This window comes from Protopterus annectens, chromosome 10.part0, assembly GCF_019279795.1.
Source record: "Protopterus annectens isolate FY-2018-M chromosome 10.part0, PAN1.0, whole genome shotgun sequence".
NCBI classification, from domain to species: domain Eukaryota; kingdom Metazoa; phylum Chordata; order Ceratodontiformes; family Protopteridae; genus Protopterus; species Protopterus annectens.
Window position 1 is genome coordinate 1,830,637,414 of NC_056744.1, and position 26,143 is coordinate 1,830,663,556.

Genomic DNA, 26,143 nt, shown 5'->3' on the forward strand with positions numbered 1-26,143 from the left:
TTTCCTTGAGGAAGATGATTTTGTCCTGTCTGGTATTCCTGATTCCATGCAGCTGTACAAATGCTCGTACAGTACTTTGGTGTAGGTCTGGATATATGTGCCAGTTTGTATGTAGGGGCAGGGGGCTGTGAAGCTGTTTATAGCTTCCCTCAGGAGGTCGTAATCAGCTTTGGAGAAGTTTTTTTTTTGTTTGACCTTAGCTAGAAGGGGGTCAGAGGAGACTGTGACTTGAAAAGTGACTGCTTTGTGGTCTGATCTTACCAAGGAGGATGATACTGTAGGGGTGCTGCAGTGGTTACTCATGTTGGTTAATACCAAGTCCAAGATATTATCATCTCTTGTGGGGGTGTCAACCAGTTGGTCCAGGGCATTTGCATTGACAAAATCAAGGAATCTCTGGGCATTTGTGTTTTGGCATGAGTAGTTCTTCCAGTCTGTGGTTGAATAGTTAGTCGCCCAGGATCAGAATAAAGGGTTGAATCTTGATAGATTCAAAGTGGGCATCTTGAGTCAATGTTTGAGGCCTGTAGCTAGCATTGATTTGAATAGGGGTCAATGGTTAACTGTACCTGGAGTGTCTCTTGTGCATCATACTGTTTAACCAGTCAGGAGGTGTGTATTTCTTTAATATATATTGCAACTCCACCTCCTTTTTGCTTTGCTGCCCATGGTTTGGGGTCTGAATGTATGATAGGATGAGTAACCTGGTATGGCTGGAGTGCTCTCCTCAACTTTGAACCAGGTTTCTGTGATGGCACAAGTGTCAGCATCTTCCAGGGTTAAGAATGCTTGCAATGAGTGTAGTTTTCATGTATAGACTTCTAGCGTTTAGCAGTATGACCTTAAATTTGCATTTTGATAAAGTTTTCTTGTTGGTAGTTTTGACCTCATAACATTGCCTAAAAAAGGCACCATGGGGAGGCAAAAACCCTTGCCAGAAGCCTGAAGCCCAAGGGAAAAAGATGTAGGCCATCTCTGGCAAAGCATTGTGGTCTGTCGATCATGTCTTCCCAGGATATCAGGTACTGGATCCCCTTGGAATAACACCAGAAACTAAGCAAACGAGTATCGTGAGCTTTATTGGCAAATTGTTTTAGAAGCCACAAAATACCCAGGTTTAAATGATATGCTATCCATTCTTCCAGTTTTAAAAATAAGATCAGCCAAGTTGTAATTGGCATCTTTGCTCACTAGAGGGCATTTATGTACCATTTTCTATGAGTTGATTGTAATACATCATTATTTATTAAGTTTTATTAAGTTTTTATTTAAGTATATATTCAATATATTTTACAATGTGTCGCCAGTGTAATTAATTTATTGCTTAGTTTAAAACAAAGTGTTTTTAGAGTTTTATACGTGTTTTACAAGTTCCTAGTTTTACATTTGCATATTCATGAGGTCATACATGCATATTCATGTTTTGAAGTGATAAATTGATAGTTTGATTTGATTGGTTCTTTTTTCAAGCCACCATTTCAAATGTGATATAAAATCAGTTCTTTGTAGTTTTTCTGCTTTTTACATCTGATGAAGTGTGGAACGAAAACGTATTAGTGAGATTTACAGCGTTAGTGTATCCTGTGTGTGTTCGTGCAGGATTTGTGCAATAAACTTAGTTTCCTTTATGTTCTCTCCCTTTAGTGGACTTCCACAGTGATTTTTGTGGTTACCAGTTTGGGTTTTCGCTGTCATCTCTTTTTTTAGTAATTGTTAAAGTCAATCATTTTCTGTTTGTATTGAGGCATCATTCTGGGTGATGATAGAATGCTGCTTAAGGGTAGGAACATACCTGCCTGGGACACGCATTCAGTGACGATCATGTCTGTCTTCATATAGTCCAGCAAGGTACATCTCAAGTCATTTACACCAACATGGACTATAACAGAGTCATAACAGTACCTGTTGTTGAGAGATTTGAGTACATGGGTGATACGGTGGATTCTGGCACCTGACAAACAACCGTGACTGTCTCCTTATCCAGCCTGGTGAGGGGCACATCTGTGTGTCTCACAGTGCAGTCTCCTATGACTAATATGTTAAGTTTATGTTTAGGCCTTAGTGAGACACAGGTGTGTGGACTATGTGTGGTGTGATGGGCAGTGGAGTTCGCTTGTGTTTTTGCCTTGGAGGTCTCTTTTGTTTGCATATATTTTTGTTAAGGACCTCCACATATGTGGGTGTGTGTTGTGTAGGTGCGGGTGGTGTTTGTGTCGACCTCCTTCTCAGTGCTAGATATACTGGCTTGTGGAGGGAGAGAGCATAGTCTCTAGGTTCTTAATGTAATTGCATCTCTTACAAATTGTGTTCCTAGGTGGTGGTAGTAGTAGAGGGTTGTCCATGTACATGAGGCAGTTGCTACACTGTCTCAGGATGCCCATGTCAATCAGACTTGCAGGGGAAATTGTCCATCCATATTTGTCAGAATCTGAGGGAGAGAGGTCAGAGAGAGCTAAGAGGGTAAAGGGAGGAAGGTCTAAAAGGAGCACTACTAGGTGATCACACACATGCTACTAAGGGAAAATTAGTAGCTGGAACACCTTGCAGTGGGTTAAAAACAGTGCAGCTGCGGTGCGTGCAACAAGCTCAAACGTAGGGTTTAAATACCACAAAAAAAAAAACCAGAAGATCCTATAAGCTTGATTCCTTCTCTAAGTGTAGATCAGGCTTTGCTAGGACCATTTTCGATGGGCTCCTGGACTCTTCTCCGTGCATTTTCCAAATGTAGTTAGCTGGGGTAATCTATCCATCCATATAAGTAAGGCTACTGTAGCAGTTATCAGTATGATGAGCGTAGCAAAGTTGTGTACATAAACGTACCATAACAGCAGATGTTCCAATGATCACTGATGCAGTAGCTGTTCCCTCCATCCCCCTTTTGTTTTTTTTGGTGTATTTTTTGTGCCAGGTTGTGGACATTTATTTTTTGTTGTTCCTAACTTTGTCCTTTCAGGGCTCGGCCTCCATGGCTCTGTTGGTAGGAAAGCTCTGAAAGGTTAGCTCCCTTAGTCAGCTCAGGTAAAGCTGCCCAACAGTTTAGGTGTGTGGAAAGTGAATAAAAAAATGTGGAAAAAGTGCCAAAAAACATACCAATAAACAGAAAAAAGGCACTGTAAGGATAACCGTGATAAAATCCACCACTTTATTGAACACACGCTGCAACGTTCAGATATAACACATACATGTATCAGTTATATCTGAACTTTGCAGTGTGTGTTTTCAATAAAGTGGTGGATTTTATCATGGATATCCATCCAAAGTGTGGAAAGTGCCCTAATGCTTTGGAAGCTGGCCAGCTGTTGTACTTTTGGCAGGGTGTAACCCCATGTAGCTAAGGCTACTACAGCAGTGATCATTCTAACATCTATTACTATGATAAGTTTACTTGCATAACTGTGCTTTTTATTGATGATACATGTGTATTATTTTACATGTCATATGTGTATTAATATTTATATTAATCTATGTATTTGGAGTATATTGTAATTTGGTGTCAGTTTTCACATATTTATGTGCATGTTCTGTTCTTATGTTTGTGGAGCTTTTCTCCCTGAGCCTGTGCTGAAAATGGATAAAATTATCCAGTTGCAATTTCCCAGTAAACAAATCAGTAATAAATAAATTGAGGTGATGAATATGATAGGTTCATAGATTAGTACTAGGCTAATTGCCTTTGCAAGCCATTTTAAGCCTAGCCAATTATCCCTTGTGAGACTCAAACCCTGTACTTTGTGGTTGTAAGGCAAACACCTTAACCATTATGCCACCCTCCCAAACCCTGATGTGTTGCAAGTGGATTTACCTCATGCTACACTCATTCCTTCTGTTATGTCAGCCTGTGTTAACTGCTGCGTGCAGTAATCCTGACTCTGACTTCAGTCCCCAAACAAGGCAGAATACTCACTCATACTAAGACTGCTGCCTGTGGATAAGACTGTAAGGTGTTCAATTTCAATTTTGTAGTTTATTGGCCGTTTGGACAGTTTTTTCCATCTCTATCAACTTTCTGGTTTAAAAGCCCGCATTTGTGCTTGTTTCCTGCCTTTCCTGTAACTACTCTAGTCCAGATATAGATTTGCTGTATCCAGGACTGTTTGTAAGCGGTGCCGAAGTCTGCTCTTCAATTTTTCCCTTAGATCTGCTAGTTCTCTCCTCTCCTGTACTTTTACTAGCTTATTAGTCTACACTTTAGCAGACTTCTTGTAGCAATTATTGTAGCACACAAAAGTGCTACCAGCACCAAACATTCTAAAAGGAAACAGCTCCAGTACTTATGATTAATGCCCACCCCTCCAGGCATGTCTAAAGGTTATTTCCCTGTGCTTTCTTCTATTAATCTGGTGAACTTGGGCATCCTGAGGCAATGTAGTAACTGCCTCATGTACACCGACAACTCGCTCCTCTTACCTCCCAACACTCAGACTGGCGAGAAATGCACTTATATATCCAAATTGGAAGCCACGCACTCTCCAGCCAAGAGTGGAATAGCTGCTCAAGAAGACAAGGTCAACACTTCCACCACACCACATGAAACACATAGCACTCCAGAACACACACCAGCACTTTCACATAAAAACTCAACCCCCCCCCCCCCTTCACGGAGGCTCTCAGTACAAATCTACCCAAACAGCAGAGACCTCCAAGGCAGAAATGCACTCAACCACCACAACACTAATCACGAGACACATAACTTTCCTAAACAGTGTGCCACTCAACCAAAGCCCCTAAAGCAAAACAGCATGCCCAACACACTAGTCATAGGTGACTCGATAGTGAGGCACACTGATGTCCCACTCACTAAGTTGAATAAGGAGAAAGTAACAGTCAGCTGCCTGTCAGGAGCCAAGATCCACTACATAACATACGCACTTAGGTCCCTCAATAACAGGTACAAATATGACTCTGTCGTTGTACATGTGGGTGTGAATGACCTGAGATGCACCTCCCTGGACTACATGAAGAGACATGGAGGACCTCTCGGATTATGTAATCCAGGCGGGTATGACCCTAGTCCTGAGCAGCATCCTGCCATCACCCAGAATGATAGCTGTACAAGCAGGAAAATGATTGATTTCAATAACTAGCTAAGCTTCTGGTGTCATTCTAAGGGGATCCAGTATCTGCCTGGGATGACATGATTGACAGACCTTGATGCTTTGCCAGAGATGGCCTGCATCTGTCACACCTGGGCTTCCGGATACTGGCCAAGACTTTTGCCACCCCTATAGTGCCTTTTTAGGCGGTGTTCCAAAGACCAAATTACCACTGTAACAGCTACAAACAAATGCAATCTGAGGGTCATGCTGCTCAACGCTAGAAGTCTAAATCTCAAAATGCACTCACTCGAAGCACTCCTTAAAATGGAAAACTTCAACATTTGTGCTGTAACAGAGACCTGGTTCAAGGCAGCAGAAAGCACCCCTGCACTACCAGGCTATAATTCATTCCACACCTTTCGGCCCTAGAACTTCGACTGAAGCTCCAAAGGCGGTGGTGTTTCCATAGTCATAAAGGATGTGCACACCTCCAGACTGGTAGCCCAATGTAACACATCAGAGATACCCAATGTTAGCTGCACCTGAAGTAAGACAGTGATTCAGGTCATAGCCTGCTATAGGTCCCCAACCATGTCCCGGGACTCACACTCTACATTCCTAAGCACCCTGGAGAATATTAGTGTCCAACCTAACACTCTCATACTGGGCGACTTCAACTACCCCTCCATTAACTAGGAAAACTACTCCTGTACCAATACACTTGCCCAACGTTTCCTGGAATTCATTAATTCCAATGCCCTGGACCAGCTCATTCTTACCCCCACTAGAGGTAGCAACATCCTTGACCTGGCCATTACTAACCTGGGCAGCCATTGCTCTACACCAGTAGTCAACACCTCCCTGGTTAGATCTTACCACAAACTAATCACCTTGGAAAACCACATCCCCCCCCTGCAAAGGTAACCACCATGAAAAACTTATCCAAAGCTAACTTTGGGCTCCTAAAAACAGAGGTGGCTAACTTCATGGCACCCATGCAAATGGAGAATAGTTGCATGACCTCAGAATCCTACACCACTGCACTGTAGGAACACAAATGCATGGATCTCGCCATACCCAATAGAACCAAGATGCTCTCCTCCAAAAAAGCAAGCCAATCTGGTGATCCCCTACTATAAACAAACTCTACAACAGAAGGAGGAAACTGATGCGGAATAAGGTGAAGTCGGAAGACTGGAAAAACTCCCTTATCAGCATCAACAAAAAATTATGGTCCCTCATCAAATATTCTATAGCTAGCTATGAAAATAGAATTGCAGCAGACAGTAAAGACAACCACAAGGCCTTCTACAGTTATGTAAAGAATCTCCACGGCAATACACAATTTTGCTCTGAGCTACTGCACAATGGTACCTCCTATACCGAGCCAACAGATATGGTCAGTATACTGGCCGACAGATTCAGTTCCAGCTTTACCCCTCTCCTCCCCGAAGGACCAATCACAATACCAGTAGATTGCCAGGCACCCAGTATTGCTGCTGCACAGGTTAAAACAGCACTGTCCAAGGCAAAGAATACAGCTTCTATGGGACCTGACAACATCCCTGGCTGTGTTCTACATGAACTACAGAGTGAACTGGCACCTCACCTGTGTGCCCTGTTCAGTCACAGCCTCACCTCAGACTTTGTCCCTACCGAATAGCGCACTGCTACAGTCATCCCTCTCCACAAAGGAGGAGTGACTACAGACCCTGGGAACTATCGCCCCATTAGCCTGACAAGTCTGATATGCAAAGCTATGGAATGCATCATCATAGGCCTAATAAACAAGGATATAGGGAATCCCCCCACTCTGGATCCCACACAGTTTGGTTTTGTGAAGTGTAGATCATGCCTGCTTAACCTGGTCGACTTCTTTGAGTCAGTCACCAGAGCTGTTAATGAAGGCAAGGTGGTTCATACAGCCTACCTTGATCTGGCTAAAGACCTTTGATACCATTCCCCACTCAGGAATCATAGAAAAACTCACTAAGCTAGGCATAAACCCCTATATCACTAGGTGAGTTGTAAACCGGCTCACAGATAGAACCCACAGTGTGAAAGTACCTGACTCCAAGTCAGACTGCCGACCAGTCACAAGTGGAGTCCCACAGGGTTCGGTCCTGGGTCCTCTCCTATTTGGTGTCTACTTCTCTGAAGTCCAGGCCAACACAAAGGGACTCTGGCTGACAAAATTCACAGACAATTGCAAGTTGGGAGCTATTATCAACTCCCCAGTGATATTGACATCCTACAGAAAGGCCTCACTGAGACCAACGACTGGTGTCAGAACCATGGCCTTAAGCTCAATGCCAAAAGATGTGTCGTCATCCCCTTTGGGAAAAAAACATTTCCCATGAATTAGCACATCGATGGTAGTCCACTGAACACAGAAGGCATTATAAGAGATCTGGGAACACAGGTTGACCGCAACCTCTCTTTTTGACCACCACATTGCCACTGTGGTCAGAAAGTCCTTCTATGTGGCACATCTAATTACTAAGGGTTTTGCATCCAGGAAGAAAGAGATGGTCTCCCTCTACTCTTCCCTCATTAGGCTAATCACTGAGTACAATGCCCCATTTGGTATGTACCTCACTATACACCTGCAACAACTGGAAAGGCTGCAAAAGTACCTCACAAAGAGGATCCTGGGCTTTAAACACTTGTCCTATATGGATAGACTCAAAAAACTCCCAACTATACTGTCGCATATCACCTACTTGGAGGTGATCTCTGCTTGACTTGCAAAGCCATGTCTGACCCAGCTCTGTTAGAAATGCTACATCTAAAGAAATCCCAATCCCTCCACACCACACACTCCAGAGACTTTGGCCTCATTACCACAATCAACAGAACATGCTGGAGGGACAGGTTCATAACCCAAAGACTGCCCATGCTATGGAATATACTTCCCATACATGTCAAGCAGAGTACCTCACTGGCCGTCTTCAAGAGAAATCTTGATGTGTGGATGGGAAATAGAAAATTCACCCTGGGGATCACTCCAGTGGCTATAGGCTATACTCGAGAGGCACTGGGAAGTAAGTTCTGGTGGCACGATGCCAGGGTAATCCTATGGGCTAGGCTTGTAAAGGCTTCAGGGCCATTAGCCTAGTACACAGCTAGGAACCTGTTATGTAACTGTAGTGTGTGTGTGTGTGTGTGTGTGTGTGTGTGTGTGTGTGTATATATATATATATATATATATGTATGTATATATATATATATATATATATATATATATATATATATATATATATATAGAGAGAGAGAGAGAGAGAGAGAGCACACATACACAAAAAAAACTCTGTCACTTAGGTCAAAAAATCAGGTTTAAAGCAATATAAATAACCTGGTTCATTAATATGTAAGAACCCCTCCCTCTTACAAACACACACACACACAACTCCTACCTCCCTCTTACAAGCACACACACCTACCTCCCATTTGCAACCACACACGCGCAGACCTACCTACTTCTTATATACACACACACCTACCTACTTCTTACACACACACACACACACACACACACCTACCTACTTCTTACACACACACACAGACCTACCTACTTCTTATACACACACACACACACCTACCTGCTTCTTACATACACACACACATTACATACCACTACCTACCTACTTCTTACATCCACACACTTCTACCTGTTTCTCCCACACACACCTGTTAAACACTTAAACAAACACATGCACAAACCTGCCTCTCACTTGTACCTTTGTCCACAGTCCAAACATCATCTGGAATTCAAATTCTGTGCAGGTGCGGAAGATGAAGACATAAACCATTGGTCACACAGACACAGAAGCGTCTGTGCAACTGGATGCAAAGGGTGTTCTTAAAGAAGAATGCCATTTTTAAAAAACAAAGAAAAGCAATCTCCCAACCAGCCAGTTCCATGGGGTGCAGGGCACCCCCTTGCACCTGCTTGCGGCATGTTTGATTCATAGTATAGACCCTCTTTCACGAGCTGCGTTCCCACAAGCCATTGCAGGTGATTATAGACAATAGCACAGTGATGTGGTACATAAAGAGTTGGGACTCCAGATGACATACTGGTAGATGATCCCTTTAATGAGATTAACCCAAATGTAAGCATGGATGTTACAGATACTGAGGGACAGCTGCAGGTAGCGGTATCTGAATATTTGAAGCACAGCACCTTAGTACACATCAGATTTGGGAGCTTTGGGTCTGAGGAGGATCCTGGGAGGACTCTAGTTAGGGTACAGAAGAGATGGAAGCAGGTGAGTAACCTTGAGGGTATTCCTATGAGGGAAAGAACCCAACCCTTGAAAGTAAAAGTCTGCTGGACTTGCCTGGGTAGAAGATGAAGTTGTTCTGTTGATGTCCTTTATTGGCCACTAATGGGAAGTATCATACCCAGGATACCACACACCCAAGGGTTAGGTGCCTTCCTCTCATTCTGTCCTTCTGACCTACCACTTCTACACAAGAGCATGTGCTAGTATGTAAGGGATATGTGGGCACTTATGACCCACCACTTATACACAAGAGCATGTGTTAGTACGTAAGGGATATGTGGGCACTTCTGACCTACCACTTATCCACAAGAGCATGTGCTGGTACATAAAGGATATGTCGGCACTTCTGACCTACCACTTATACATGAGTATGTGCTAGTACGTAAGGGATATGTGGGCACTTCTGACCTACCACTTATCCACAAGAGCATGTGCTGCTACGTAAGGGATATGTGGGCACTTCTGACCTACCACTTATCCAGAAGAGCATGTGCTGGTACGTAAGGGATATGTCGGCACTTCTGACCTACCACTTATACATGAGCATGTGCTAGTACGTAAGGGATATGTGGGCACTTCTGACCTACCACTTATACACAAGAGCATGCGTTAGTATGTAAGGGATAAGTGGACACTTCTGACCTACCACTTATACACAAGAGCATGTGCTAGTACGTAAGGGATATGTGGGCACTTCTGACCTACCACTTATCCACAAGAGCATGTGCTGGTACGGAAGGGATATGTGGGCATTTCTGACCTACCACTTATACACGAGCATGTGCTACTACGTAAAGGATATGTGGGCACTTCTGACCTTCAATTATACACAAGAGCACATGCTAGTACGAAAGGGATATATGGGCACAAAGTTGTTTAAAACTTTCTTGCTGCCAGCCTGAAAACAGTCAACATCACTGTTTGGCGAATCATTAGTACAGCTTGTGCCAGTGTTCAGTCATTGTGGACAGTATCCTTGTTGTGGACCATTCCTCTTTCACTAACTTTTTGAATAATTTTGTCACTTTTTATGCCAGCTAAGAGAGGAAAATTTGACTGTGGTAGGGAGATTCCTTACAGGAGTAGTTATATTTAGTGTCTATGCTGCCTAGTTCCAGATCATAACTTAGAGAGTGCTCCGTTTGTAAGTATTTTATTAGAAATCACTTAGCATCTCTATGCTGCCTAGTTCCAGATCATAACTTAGAGAGTGCTCCGTTTGTAAGTATTTTATTAGAAATCACTTAGCATCTCTGAAGGTTTACTTGGAGAACCACAGACTTAAGTTATCTTGTGTAAGGTTGGATGGCCTTTGAGTCATCTGTCTTGGACATCCCTAAGCAGCTGCTGAAAAAAAAAAAAGCTAAGAAGCCTTAGCTTTCATAGGTTTCTGTTGTCCAATTAGAACCAGACATCTCTGCTGTGGCACATGAGTTCTCAGACTGCTTCTCTTCTCTTCCTGCTCCCGCTGTTATGACTATTCCAGAGGCCAACAAGGTACACCTTCCAGACATGTCCAGTCTGATTGATTAGATGGCCAGCAAGGCTGGGAAGAGAGGAAGTCTGCGTGATGATTTCTGAGAGATGGGATGGTATACCACAGATCCTTGTTCAACAGGATGTGCTATTTACCCTTATTGAGGTATGTCAGTAATCTGCCCCACATGGCATTATGTCTACATACTTCCCCACATGTTACTCCTTATCCTGCTGATCCACAATGAGAGGGTATAATGTTTCTCAAGGGCATTTCAAAGCCCTTATATCACTGAAGCCTCCTCAGTTTCGTTCTACATGTTCTTCTATCTTCCAGAGATGGAAGGGGGATACTTGCAGGTTTCATAGGAAAGTAGTAGGCTAGCTGCCATTCGGAGGTTTCATAGGAAAGTAGTAGGCTAGCTGCCATTCGGCGGTATCGTAGGAAAGTAGTAGGCTAGCTGCCATTCGGAGGTTTCATAGGAAAGTAGTAGGCTAGCTGCCATTCGGAGGTTTCATAGGAAAGTAGTAGGCTAGCTGCCATTCGGCGGTATCGTAGGAAAGTAGTAGGCTAGCTGCCATTCGGAGGTTTCATAGGAAAGTAGTAGGCTAGCTGCCATTCGGAGGTTTCATAGGAAAGTAGTAGGCTAACTGACATTCGGAGGTTTCATAGGAAAGTAGTAGGCTAGCTGCCATTCGGAGGTTTCATAGGAAAGTAGTAGGCTAGCTGCCATTCGGAGGTTTCATAGGAAAGTAGTAGGCTAGCTGCCATTCGGAGGTTTCATAGGAAAGTAGTAGGCTAGCTGCCATTCGGAGGTTTCATAGGAAAGTAGTAGGCTAGCTGCCATTCGCAGGTTTCATAGGAAAGTAGTAGGCTAGCTGCCATTCGCAGGTTTCATAGGAAAGTAGTAGGCTAGCTGCCATTCGGAGGTTTCATAGGAAAGTAGTAGGCTAGCTGCCATTCGGAGGTTTCATAGGAAAGTAGTAGGCTAGCTGCCATTCGGAGGTTTCATAGGAAAGTAGTAGGCTAGCTGCCATTCGCAGGTTTCATAGGAAAGTAGTAGGCTAGCTGCCATTCGGAGGTTTCATAGGAAAGTAGTAGGCTAGCTGCCATTCGGCGGTATCATAGGAAAGTAGTAGGCTAGCTGCCATTTGGAGGTTTCATAGGAAAGTAGTAGGCTAGCTGCCATTCGGAGGTTTCATAGGAAAGTAGTAGGCTAGCTGCCATTCGGAGGTTTCATAGGAAAGTAGTAGGCTAGCTGCCATTTGGAGGTTTCATAGGAAATTAGTAGGCTAGCTGCCATTCGGCGGTATCATAGGAAAGTAGTAGGCTAGCTGCCATTCGGCGGTATCATAGGAAAGTAGTAGGCTAGCTGCCATTCGGAGGTTTCATGGGAAAGTAGTAGGCTAGCTGCCATTCGGAGGTTTCATGGGAAAGTAGTAGGCTAGCTGCCATTCGGAGGTTTCATGGGAAAGTAGTAGGCTAGCTGCCATTCGGAGGTTTCATAGGAAAGTAGTAGGCTAGCTGCCATGCAGAACATTTTCAGCCTAGCCAGTTTCCTGTTCATGCTCGATTTAACCTATTCCATTTGGCTGAAGATCGATCTTGCCCATCTCATGGTCAATAATTATATATTACCCCAATCAGACTAACTGGCATCATATAGATAATTTGAGGGGACCCATGCATGGGATATAGCATTTAGGAATGCATAGATATTAGTTGCACTTGAATATGGACAGGGATGAACTTTGTTTTACAAGCCTGAGGAGTCTGTTCCAGAGCAGCTGCATCCTCTGCAAGATGTATCTGTCCCTCCAAACCACTCTGTTGATTAGGTTCATACTAGGCTGTCTGCCCTAAGGCATTTATAAGCCTAGCCAGAGTGTGTATGGCTTTCGCCACCCATTTTAAATTAATTTTGCTATGCCCTTTTTCGAGGTTAGTATACTGTGCCTCTGTCTAACAGTGACACAGAAGTGATACCCGGGGTAAACCTATGATCTCCCATCCACTCATCAAGATTCCTCTTGAAGAGAGTCAGTGAGGGACTCTGCCTAACCTGGACTGGGATTTTATTCCAGAGTGAAGGGAGCCTCTGGGTTATGAATCTGTCACTCCAGCATGTCCCATTTATTTCAGTGCTGAGGTTTAAGTCCCTCGAGCGCGTAGCTCGATGGGATTTGGATTTTCTGAGGTGCAGCATGTCCATTAATTCCGGGTTGGACATGGCTTTATACGTCAGGCACAGATCGCCTCTGAGCAGGCAGTATGCCACTGAGTAGAGCTGGAGTTTCTTTAACCGGGCAGCATACAGCATCTGTTTGAGCCCCTTGATCCTCTTGGTGAAGTACTTTTGAGGTCTTTCCAGTTGCTGCAGGTGTCTGGTAAGGTACATCCCAAAAGGGGCATTGTACTCAATTATGGGCCTGATGAGGGATGAGTAAAGAGGCACGATGACCTCCCCTGATCTAGATGTGAATCCCTTCATGATTAGGTGGGCTATATAAAGTGTTTTTCTAACCACTTTGGCCACGTGGTTGTCAAATGAGAGATTGCTATCAACTTGGGTCCCCAGGTCCCTAATTACTTCTTCTGTACTTAATGGATTACCACCTATGTGGTAATTTGTGGGCACTTTGTTTTTGCCAAAGGGGATGACTATACACTTTTTGGCGTTTAGCTTGAGGCCATGGCTCTGGCACCAGTTGTCTTTCTATGAGGCCCTTTTGGAGGATGCTTGTGTCGGCTGGAGAGTCTATTATGGCGCCCAGTTTACAGTCATCAGCGAACTTGGTCAGCCACAGTCCTTCCATGTTGGCCTGTACTTCCGAGAAATATATACCAAACAAGAGAGGTCCCAAGACTGAGCCTTGTGGGATGCCACTTGTAACTGGTTTGGAGTATGACATGGCTCCATCTATTCTAACCATGTGGGTTCTGTCCTTGAGCCAGTTTGCAACCCATCTAGTGACATAGGGGTTTATATTTAAGCTGGTAAGCTTATCTGTAATGCCCGAGTGGGGTATTGTATCGGAGGCTTTTGCGAGGTCCAGGCAGGCTGTGTGGACCACCTTCCCCTTGTCAATGGCCTTGGTGACTGTTTCAAAGAAATCGACCAGGTTTAAGAGGCAGGATCTGCCCTTAACAAAGCCGAACTGGGTAGGATCCAGTGTCTGTAGGTCCCCAATATCTTTATTTATAAGGTCCATGATGATCCTTTCCATAGCTTTGCAGACCAAGCTAGTGAGACTTATGGGGCGATAGTTTCCAGGATCCGTTGAGGCACCACCTTTGTGGAGAGGGACCACTGTTGCTGTATGCCACTCTTTGGGTACATATCCTGTAGTAAGGCTGAGATTGAACAGTAGTTTTAGGTTTGGGTTTAGCTCTTCTTGGAGTTCATGTAGGGCGCAGCCCGGGACACCGTCTGGTCCCATTGATGCTGTGTTTCTTGCTTTGGAGAGGGCAGCTCTTACCTGAGCATCTGAGATGTCAGGGGGGCAGCACTCTTCTGGGATAGATATTAGCCCTTTTGGTGGGGGGGGGGGGAGTTTGTGCTGAACCTGTCAGCTAGGATGTTGGCAATGTCTGTGGGTTCGGTGTATTTTTTGTCATTTTGGACTACTTCTGAGCATATCTGGGAATTCCCACCCAGGTTCCTAACATAACTAAAGATAACCTTGTGATTATCCTTAGTGTCCTGTGCAATTTTTCTCTCGAAGCTGGCCTTAGACGATTTTGTGAGTGCCCGTAGTTTTTTGCTAATACTGATCAGAGATGCCTTCCCTTTTTGGGATTTTGCTCTGTCATGTAGTAGCTTCCTCCTTCTATTGTGTAGTTTGTTTATGGCTGGGGTCCACCAGACAGGACGTCTGCCTTTGGAGGATTGAGTCTTGGTTTTATTTGGGATTGCATGATTCATGCATTCCTGAAGGTGTTCATAGAATGTGTTTATAAAGGATTTTGTGGTCTGGGCCGTATTATCCACAAGCCCGGGGGCTTTGAAGGATTCCACCTCGGTTTTGAGGGGTGTGAAATTTGCTTTAGAGAAGTTTTTCACTGTGGTTTTCTGGGCATGGGGTGGGGTCGGGATGTGAATATCCAGTGAGATTAGTTTATGGTCTGATCTTACCAGTGAGGGATACACTTCTGGTCTGGAGCATAGTCCCCCCATGTTGGTGATGATCAGGTCCAGTATGTTTTCCCCTCTTGTGGGAGTGGTAACAAGTTGTTCCATAGCATTTGAGTTTATAAATTCTAGGAACCTTTGGGCTAGGGTGTTGGAGCTAGAGTAATGCTCCCAATCTATGGTTGGGTAGTTGAAGTCACCCAATATAATGGTGTTTGGAGAGACCTTCATATTTTCCAGTGTTCTCAGGAAGGCCGAGTGGGGTTCCTGGGTTTGGGAGGGTGGTCTGTAGCAGGCTATAAACTGGAAGGCAGTTTTACCCACTGTTAGTTGCACATGGATAGTCTCTTATGCTTCGTGCTGTGCCACCAGCCTGGAGGTGTGGGTATCTTTGACGAATACTGATACTCCCCCTCCTTTTGTGGTTCGGTCCAAGTTTTGGGGCCGAAAAGCATGGTATGAAGTATAACCTGGTAGTGCCTGGGTGCTCTCGAGAGCCTTGAACCAGGTTTCTGTTACTGCACAGATATCGATGTTCTCCATGCTAAGGAGAGTTTCGAGTGCATGCATCTTGAGGTTTAGACTTCTGGCGTTGAGTAGCATTACTCTTAGTTTCTTATCCCTTGTGATACCTATGGAGGTGGGTTTGTCTTTTGAGCCTTGCCTAAAAAAGGCACTATGGGGGTAGCAAGAGCCTTTGCCAATATCCGAAAGCCCAGGGGTGACAGGTGCAAGCCGTCCCTAGCGAAGCATCGTGGCTTGTCGAGCATGTCATCCCAGACTGACAGGCATTGGATCCCCTTTGAATGACACCAATACTTAAGCCAATTGTTGAAATTGATAATCTTGTCTTCATACTGTGGCATCATTCTTGGTGAGGGTAAGATGCTACTCAAGGTCAGGGTCATACTGGCCTGGGCTACATGCTCAGAGATCTCCTCTATGTCTCTTTTTATGTAGTCCAGGGAGGTACGTCTCGGGTCATTCACACCAGCATGGACAATGACCGAGTCATATTTGTACTTGCCTTGGAGTGACCCGAGTACTTGTGTTATGTGGTGGATCCTAGCGCTCAATAGGCAGCTCACCATGACCTTCTCCTTGTTCAGCCTGGTGAGCGGGACGTCAGTGTGCCTGATGATAGAGTCACCTATTACAAGTGTATCAGGTGTGTTGTTTAGCCTTAAGGGCTGTGACTGTTCGGCACACTGGCTTTGTGAGCTATGTGTTGCACGTGTTTTGTTTTGGGGTAGCGGTTGCTTGGGTGTCTGCTTTGGAGGTCTCTGCTGCTTAGGCAGATTTTTATTTAGAGCCTCCAAGTATGTTTTTGAAGTATGTTGTAGAAGAGGATCAGATCCCTAGACTGAGTATTTCTGATGTGTACTAAATCCATCAGTAATGGGTCACAGGATGCCTTGTATGCCCGAAACTTGTTACCTCTTAGTTTGTAGGATACTGAGTATTCAAGAGAAAAAGAGGACTCTTCAGACTCAGATGTGGAATCTTTAGCTTATCTTCTTCACAGAGCAACTTTCTTACTGGATACGAGTCAAAAGACAAAGTCACATTTTCACCTGGGTCTCCTTCCAAAGACTTGTCTTTGACGCTAGTTTAAAAATGATGCAGTACTTTCACTAAGGAAGGTAAGCAAGCCTCTGAAATACAAGTATCATTCTAGAACCAGCTAAACATGGATGTCCCTTAGCCTTCAGCCATTCATCCTGTGCTGGATACTTTGCAGGATACCTTCTTGTCTGCATCCTTGACACCTGAGTCACAGGCACCTGCTCCTAAAAAATGATAGGTTTATAAGTTCCAGATTCTCGTGTTTTGTAAAATAATCCTTCCTCAGACTGTGCCTTAGTTTTCTAAACTCATGGACTTCACAAATGCTCAGCCTAATGACAAGGGCAAGGAGTGCTATGAGTAGTTATGGGATGAAAGTGTACACCTCTGCTACTCTCTTAACATGCCATACACTACCAAACCTGCATGACTTGGTATCTGTTGTTCGTTGTTTTGAAAACATGAACAAACTAGTATCAGGCATTCCTGACTCAGATGAGAGAAGATGAGACTTGCTGTCTCCACTTAATTCTGGCAGACAAGTAGCAAGACATTCAGTAAAATGTGTTTACAATGCTGGTGATGCTTCTTCCAGGGCTGCAGCTACTGATTTTGTTTTAAGAAGGTCTTCTCTGCTACGCGATGGCAAGACTAACTTGCTGATTGTCCTGTTGGACAAAGATAATTTATTTAGTCTAGCATCTACTGAAATTTTCAAAAAAATTGCCAGAGAGAGAAAGCAAATCCTGTCAGATTTTAAACAAAGTTTTTCACTCCCCTGGGCCAAAATTTCAGAGAAATTTTCCATCTAAAGATAGCCCAGTTCTTTCACAAAAGAGAAAAGTCACCAAAGAAAGGCAAAACAATCTATAAAAACTCTCAGAAGAAACCCTAAGTCAGATTTCAAAGGATCCACCATATTCTTTGTTGACAAAATTTCAAATATATGACTTCTGACTTCCCTGTCTTTCTCCCGCCCGCGTTGGCTAACCCCTTTCCTCACTTTCAGGGAAACTATCTTTTCCTCTTTGAAAATAACATCAGACATGTGGGTATTCAACATAATCCACAAGGGGTACAAATTGACTTGAAACCTCACTCCATTTTTTTCCAGAACTCCCCAGGTTCTCCCAAACCAAGAAGATCTGGTTTTGCCAACCTTACAAGATCTCTTCCTTCAGGCAACCATAGAATTAGTTCCACATCAAGTAGGGTAGGAGTTTTGGTAAAGGTTATTCATTTTTCCAAGAAATGATGCATGGAGACTCATTTTAGACACCAAGAGCACATTCTGAAGAATATCAAAATTCAAAGTGAAGCCTTTCTGGTTAGCATGGACCTAAAGGATGCCCATCTTCACATTTCTATTCATCCAAATTATACATTTTTTTTGGAGGGGGGGGGGTAATTTTCAATTTCCTGCTTTGTCCATTGGTCTTTCCATAGTACCAAGTGTAATTACGAAATGTTTAGCCCCCATGATAACGTTATTCAGGCTACAGTGTATCCATAGCCCCTGCGATAGCATTATTCAGGCTACAGTGTATCCATAGCCCCTGCGATAGCATTATTCAGGCTACAGTGTATCCATAGCCCCTGTGATAGCATTATTCAGGCAACAGTGTATCCATAGCCCCTGTGATAGCATTATTCAGGCTACAGTGTATCTGTAGCCCCAGTGATATCATTATTCAGACTACAGTGTGTCCATACCCCCGTGATAGCATTATTCAAGCTCCATGTATCTATAGCCCCCGTGATAGCATTATTCAAGCTCCAGTGTATCCATAGCCCCAGTGATAGCATTATTCAAGCTCCAGTGTGTCCGTAGCCCCTGTGATAGCATTATTCAGGCTCCAGTGTGTCTATAGCCCCTGTTATAGCATTATTCAGCCCCCGTGATAGCATTGTTCAGGCTACAGTGTGTCTATAGCTCCCCGTGAGAGCATTATTCGGGCTACAGTATGTCCATAGCCCCCATGATAGCATTATTCAGGCTCCAGTGTAACTGTAGCCCCCATGATAGCATTATTCATGCTCCAGTGTGTCCATAGCCCCATGATAGCATTATTCATGCTCCAGTGTGTCCATAGCCCCATGATAGCATTATTCAGGCTCCAGTGCATCTGTAGCCCCCATGATACCATTATTCAGGCTCCAGTGTATCCGTAGCCCCAGCAATAGCATTATTCAGACTACAGTGTGTCCATACCCCCGTGATAGCATTATTCAAGCTCCATGTATCTATAGCCCCTATGACAGCATTATTAAAGCTCCAGAGTATCCATAGCCCCTGTGATAGCATTATTCAGGCTCCAGTGTATCTGTAGCCCCCATGATACCATTATTCAGGCTCCAGTGTGTCTGTTGCCCCTGTGATAGCGTTATTCAGGCTACAGTGTGTCTATAGCCCCCGTGATAGCATTATTCAGGCTACAGTATGCCCAAAGCCCCCGTCATAGCATTATTCAGGCTACAGTGTATCCGTTGCCCCTGTGATAGCAGTATTCAGGCTACAGTGCATCCGTAGCCCCTGTGGTAGCATTATTCAGGCTCCAGTGTATCCATAGCCCCCATGATAGCATTATTCAGGCTCCAGTGTGTCCATAGCCCCCGTGATAGCATTATTCAGGCACCAGTGTGTCCATACCCCCCGTGATAGCATTACTCAGGCTTCAGTGTATCCGTACCACCTGTGATAGCAGTATTCAGGCAACAGTGCATACGTAGCCCCTGTGGTAGCATTATTCAGGCTCCAGTGTATCCATAGCCCCCGTGATAGCATTATTCAGGCTCCAGTGTGTCCATCGCCCCCGTGATAGCATTATTCAGGCTCCAATGTATCCGTAGCCTCAGTGATAGCATTATTCAGGCTACAGTGTATCCGTAGCCCCCGTGATACCATTATTCAGGCTCCAGTGTATCCATAGCCCCCATGTTAGCATTATTCAGGCTCCACTGTATCCATAGCCCCTGTGATAGCATTATTCAGGCTCCAGTGTATCCCATAGCCTCCATGATAGCATTATTCAGGCTCCAGTGTATCCATAGCCCCTGTGATAGCATTATTTAGGCTCCAGTGTATCCATACCCCCTGTAATAGCATTATTCAGGCTCCAGTGTATCCACAGCCTCCATGATTGCATTATTCAGGCTACACTGTGTCCATACCCCTGTGATAGCATTATTCAGGTTACAATGTTTCCATAGCCCCCATGATAGCATTATTCAGTCACCAGTGTATCCATAGCCCCCATGATGGCATTATTCAGGCTCCAGTGTATCCGTAGCCCCATGATAGCATTATCCAGAATCCAGTGTATCCATTGCCCCCATGATAGCATTATTCAGGCTACAGTATACCTATAGCCCCTGTGATAGAACTATTCAGACTCCAGTGTATCCATAGCCCCTGTGATAGCATTATTCAGGCACCAGTGTATACATAGCCCCAGTGATAGCATTATTCAGGCTACAGTGTATCCATTGCCTCCATAATAGCATTACTCAGGCTACAGTCTGGCCATACCCCCATGATAGCATTATTTAGGCTCCAGTGTATCCGTAGCCCCTGTGATAGCATTATTCAGGCTCCAGTGTATCTGTAGCCCCAGTGATAGCATTATACAAGCTCCAGTGTGTCTGTTACCCCTATGGTAGCATTATTCAGGCTCCAGTGTATCAATACCCCCTGTGATAGCAGTATTCAGGCTCCAGTGCATCCGTAGCTCCTGTGGTAGCATTATTCAGGCTACAGTGCATCTGTAGCCCCTGTGGTAGCATTATTCAGGCTCCAGTGTGTCCATAGCCCCAGTGATAGCATTATTCAGGCTCCAGTGTATCTGTAGCCCCCATGATACCATTATTCAGGCTCCAGTGTGTCTGTTGCCCCTGTGATAGCATTATTCAGGCTCCAATGTATATATAGCCCCCGTGATAGCATTATTCAGGCTAGTGTGTGTCTATAGCCCCTGTGATAGCATTAATCAGGCTACAGTAGGTCTGTAGCCCCCGTGATAGCATTATTCAGGCTACAGTGTATCCATAGCCCACGTGATAGCATTATTCAAGCTCCAGTTTGTCCATAGCCCTCGTGATAGCATTATTCAGGCTCCAGTGTATCCGTTGCCCCTGTGATAGCATTATTCAGGTTACAGAGTATCCGTAGCCTCAGTCATTACTTTTATTTAGGCTCCAGTGTATTCATAGCCCCCTTAATAGCATTATTCAGTCTCCAGTGTGTCCATAGCCCCCATGATAGCATTATTCAGGCACCAGTGTATCTATAGCCCCCTTGATAGCATTATTCAGGCTACAGTGTATCCATAGCCCCCGTGATGGCATTATTCAAGCTCCAGTGTGTCCGTAGCCCCTGTGACAGCATTATTCAGGCTCCAGTGTATCAATGCCCCCTGTGATAGCATTATTCAGGCTCCATTGTATCCACAGCTTCCATGATAGCATTATTCAGGCTACACTGTGTCCATACCCCTGTGATAGCATTATTCAGGCTACAATGTTTCCATAGCCCCCGTGATAGCATTAAGTCACCAGTGTATCCATAGCCCCCATGATAGCATTATTCAGGCTCGAGTGTATCCCTAGCCCCCATGATAGCATTATTCAGAATCCAGTGTATCCATTGCCCCCATGATAGCATTATTCAGGCTACAGTATATCTATAGTCCTTGTGATAGAACTATTCAGACTCCAGTGTATCCATAACCCCTGTGATAGAATTATTCATGCTCCAATCTATCCATAGCCCCAGTGATAGCATTATTCAGGCACCAGTGTATCCATAGCCCCAGGAATAGCATTATTCAGGCACCAGTGTATCCAGAACCCCTGTGATAGCATTATTCAGGCTACAGTGTATCCATTGCCTCCATAATAGCATTACTCAGGCTACAGTCTGGCCATACCCCCATGATAGCATTATTTAGGCTCCAGTGTATCCGTAGCCCCTGTGATAGCATTATACAAGCTCCAGTATGTCCGTTACCCCTATGGTAGCATTATACAAGCTCCAGTATGTCCGTTACCCCTATGGTAGCATTATTCAGGCTCCAGTGTATCAATACCCCCTGTGATAGCAGTATTCAGGCTCCAGTGCATCCATAGCTCCTGTGGTAGCATTATTCAGGCTACAGTGCATCTGTAGCCCCTGTGGTAGCATTATTCAGGCTCCAGTGTGTCCATAGCCCCTGTGATAGCATTATTCAGGCTCCAGTGTATCCATAGCCCCTGTCATAGCATTATTCAGGCTCCAGTGCATCTGTAGCCCCCATGATACCATTATTTAGGCTCCAGTGTATCCGTAGCCCCAGCGGTAGCATTATTCAGACCACATTATGTCCATACCCCCGTGATAGCATTATTCAAGCTCCATGTATCCATAGCCCCCGTGATAGCATTATTCAAGCTCCAGTGTATCCATAGCCCCAGTGATAGCATTATTCAAGCTCCAGTGTGTCCGTAGCCCCTAGCCCCTGTGATAGCATTATTCAGGCTCCAGTGTATCTGTAGCCCCCATGATACCATTATTCAGGCTCCAGTGTGTCTGTTGCCACTGTGATAGCATTATTCAGGCTCCAATGTATATATAGCCCCCGTGATAGCATTATTCAGGCTAGTGTGTGTCTATAGCCCCTGTGATAGCATTAATCAGGCTACAGTAGGTCTGTAGCCCCCGTGATAGCATTATTCAGGCTACAGTGTATCCATAGCCCACGTGATAGCATTATTCAAGCTCCAGTTTGTCCATAGCCCTCGTGATAGCATTATTCAGGCTCCAGTGTATCCGTTGCCCCTGTGATAGCATTATTCAGGTTACAGAGTATCTGTAGCCTCAGTCATTGCTTTTATTTAGGCTCCAGTGTATTCATAGCCCCCTTAATAGCATTATTCAGTCTCCAGTGTGTCCATAGCCCCCATGATAGCATTATTCAGGCACCAGTGTATCTATAGCCCGCTTGATAGCATTATTCAGGCTACAGTGTATCCATAGCCCCTGTGATGGCATTATTCAAGCTCCAGTGTGTCCGTAGCCCCTGTGACAGCATTATTCAGGCTCCAGTGTATCAATGCCCCCTGTGATAGCAGTATTCAGGCTACAGTGCATCCGTAGCCCCTGTGGTAGCATTATTCAGGCTCCAGTGTATCAATGCCCCCTGTGATAGCAGTATTCAGGCTACAGTGCATCCGTACCCCTGTGGTAGCATTATTCAGGCTCCAGTGTATCCATAGCCCTTGTGATAGCATTATGCGGGCTCCAGTGTGTCCATAGCCCCCGTGATAGCATTACTCAGGCTCCAGTGTATCAATACCCCCTGTGGTAGCATTATTTAGGCTCCAGTGTATCCATAGCCCCCACGATAGCATTATTCAGGCTCCAGTGTGTCCATCGCCCCCGTGATAGCATTATTCAGGCTCCAATGTATCCGTAGCCTCAGAGATAGCATTATTCAGGCTACAGTGTATCCGTAGCCCCTATGATACCATTATTCAGGCTCCAGTGTATCCATAGCCCCCATGATAGCATTATTCAGGGTCCAGTGTGTCCATCGCCCCCGTGATAGCATTATTCAGGCTCCAGTGTATCTATACCCCCTGTAATAGCATTATTCAGGCTCCAGTGTATCCACAGCCTCCATGATAGCATTATTCAGGCTACACTGTGTCCATACCCCTGTGATAGTATTATTCAGGCTACAATGTTTCCATAGCCCTCATGATAGCATTATTCAGTCACCAGTGTATCCATAGCCCCCATGATAGCATTATTCAGGCTCCAGTGTATCCGTAGCCCCCATGATAGCATTATTCAGAATCCAGTGTATCCATTGCCCCCATGATAGCATTATTCAGGCTACAGTATATCTATAGCCCCTGTGATAGAATTATTCAGACTACAGTGTAGCCATTGCCTCCATAATAGCATTATTCAGGCTACAGTCTGTCCATACCCCCATGATAGCATTATTCAGGCTCCAGTGTATCCATAGCCCCTGTGGTAGCATTATTCAGGCTCCAATACCTCCTGTGGTAGCATTATTCAGGGTACAGTGCATCTGTAGCCCCTGTGGTAGCATTATTCAGGCTCCAGTGTATCCATAGCCCCCGTGATAGCAGTATTCAGGCTCCAATGTATCCGTAGCCTCAGTGATAGCATTATTCAGGCTACAGTGTATCCATAGCCACCGTGATTCCATTATTCAGGCTGCAGTGTATCCGTAGCCCCCATGATTGCATTATTCAGGCTCAAGTGTATCCGTAGCCCCCATGATAGCAGTATTCAGGCTCCAGTGTATCCATAGCCCCTGTGATAGCATTATTCAGGCTCCAGTGTATCCATAGCCCCTGTGATAGCATTATTCAGGCTCCAGTGTATCTATACCCCCTGTAATAGCATTATTCAGGCTCCAGTGTACCCATAACCTCCATGATAGCATTATTCAGGCTACACTGTGTCCATACCCCCATGATAGCATTATTCAGGCTACAGTGTTTCCATAGCCCCCATAATAGCATTATTCAGTCACCAGTGTATCCATAGCCCCCATGATAGCATTATTCAGGCTCTAGTGCATCCGTAGCCCCTGTGATAGCATTATTCAGAATCCATTGTATCCATAGCCCCCGTGATAGCATTATTCAGGCTACAGTATATCTATAGCCACTGTGATAGAATTATTCAGACTCCAGTGTATCCATAGCCCCCGTGATAGCATTATTCAGGCTCCAGTCTATCCATAGCCCCTGTGATAGCATTATTCAGGCACCAGTGTATCCATAGCCCCCATGATAGCATTATTCAGGCTACAGTGTATCCATTGCCTCCATGATAGCATTATGCGAGCTCCAGTGTGTCCGTTGCCCCTGTGATACCATTATTCAGGCTCCAGTGTATCCATAGTCCCCGTGATACCATTATTCATGCTCCAGTGTGTCCATATCCCCCATGATAGCATTATTCAGGCTCCAGTGTATCTGTAGCCCCGTGATAGCATTATTCAGGCTACAGAGTAGCCGTAGCCCCCGTGATAGCTTTATTCAGGCTCCAGTGTAGCCGTAGCCCCCGCAATAGCATTATTCAGGCTCCAGTGTAGCTGTAGCTCCCGTGATAGCATTATTCAGGCCCCAGTGTATCCATAGCCCCCGTGATAGCATTATTCAGGCTCCCATGTATCCATAGCCCCCGTGATAGCATTATTCAGGATCCAGGGTATCTATAGCCCCTGTGATAGCATTTGTCAGTCTCCAGTGTAGCCGTAGCCCCCGTGATAGCATTATTCAGGTTACAATGTGTCCGTAGCCCCTGTGATAGCATTATTCAGGATCCAGTGTGTCCATAACCCCTGTGATAGCATTATTCAGGCTCAAGTGTATCTGTAGCCCCCGTGATAGCATTATTCGGGTGCCAGTGTATCCGTATCCCCTGTGATAGCATTATTCAGGTTCCCATGCATCTGTAGCCCCCTTCATAGCATTATTCAGGCTCCAGTGTATCTGTAGCCCCTGTGAAAGCATTTGTCAGGCTCCAGTGCATCCATAGCCCCCGTGATACCTTTATTCAAGCTACAGTGTGTCCATAGCCCTCGTGATAGCATTATGCATACTCCAATGTATCCATAGCCCCCATGATAGCATTATTCAAGCTCCAATGTATCCGTAGCCCCTATGATAGCATTATTCAGGTTCCAGTGTATCCATAGCCCCCATGATAGCATTATTCAGGCTCCAGTGTATCCATAGCCCATGTGATAGCATTATTCAGGCTCCAGTGTATCCATAGCCCCCGTGATAGCATTATTTAGGCTCCAGTGTATCGTAGCCCCCGTGATAGAATTATTCAGTCACCAGTGTATTCGTAGCCCCCGTGATAGCATTATTCAGTCACCAGTGTATCCATAGCCCCCGTGATAGCATTATTCAGGTTCCAGTGTATCCGTAGGCCCCGTGATAGAATAATTCGAGCTCCAATGTATCCATAGCCCCCGTGATAGCATTACTTGGGCTCCAGTGCATCCATAGCCCCCGTGATAACATTATTCAAGCACCAGTGCATCCATACCCCCGTGATAACATTATTCAAGCTCCAGTGTATCCATAGCCCCGTGATAGCATTATTCAGGCTCCAGTGTGTCCATAGCCCCTGTGATTGCATTAGTGAGGCTACAGTTTATCTATACCCCTGTGATAGGATTATTCAGGCTCCAGTGTGTCCATAGCCCTCGTGATGTCATTATTCAGGCTACAGTGTATCTATAGCCCCATGATAGCAACATTCAGGCAACAATGTATCTATAGCCCCATGATAGCATTATTCAGGCTACAGTGTATCTATAGCCCCTGTGATAGCATTATTCAGGCTCCAGTATGTCCATAGCCCCCATGATAGCATTATTCAGGCTCCAGTGTATCCGTAGCCCCCGTGATAGCATTATTCAGACTCCAATGTATCCGTAGCCCCCGTGACAGCATTATTCAGCCTCCAGTGTATCCATAGCCCTCGTGATAGCATTATTAATGCTCCAGTATATCTATAGCTCCCGTGATAGCATTATTCAGGCTCCAGTGTATCCATAGTCCCTGTGATAGCATTATGCAGGCTACAGTGTATCTATAGCCCTTGTGGTAG

The 26,143-nt window shown here is 44.9% G+C and overlaps 2 protein-coding genes across 2 annotated transcripts in view; one reads left to right on the forward strand and one right to left on the reverse strand.

The window, feature by feature from the left end:
- CD2BP2 (CD2 cytoplasmic tail binding protein 2) overlaps nt 1-26,143 on the reverse strand; it is a 1,650,073-nt gene that overhangs the window by 1,240,148 nt on the left and 383,782 nt on the right. The gene's annotated exons all lie outside the window — the stretch shown is intronic.
- LOC122814074 (sesquipedalian-1-like) overlaps nt 1-26,143 on the forward strand; it is a 279,076-nt gene that overhangs the window by 198,129 nt on the left and 54,804 nt on the right. The window lies entirely within an intron of this gene.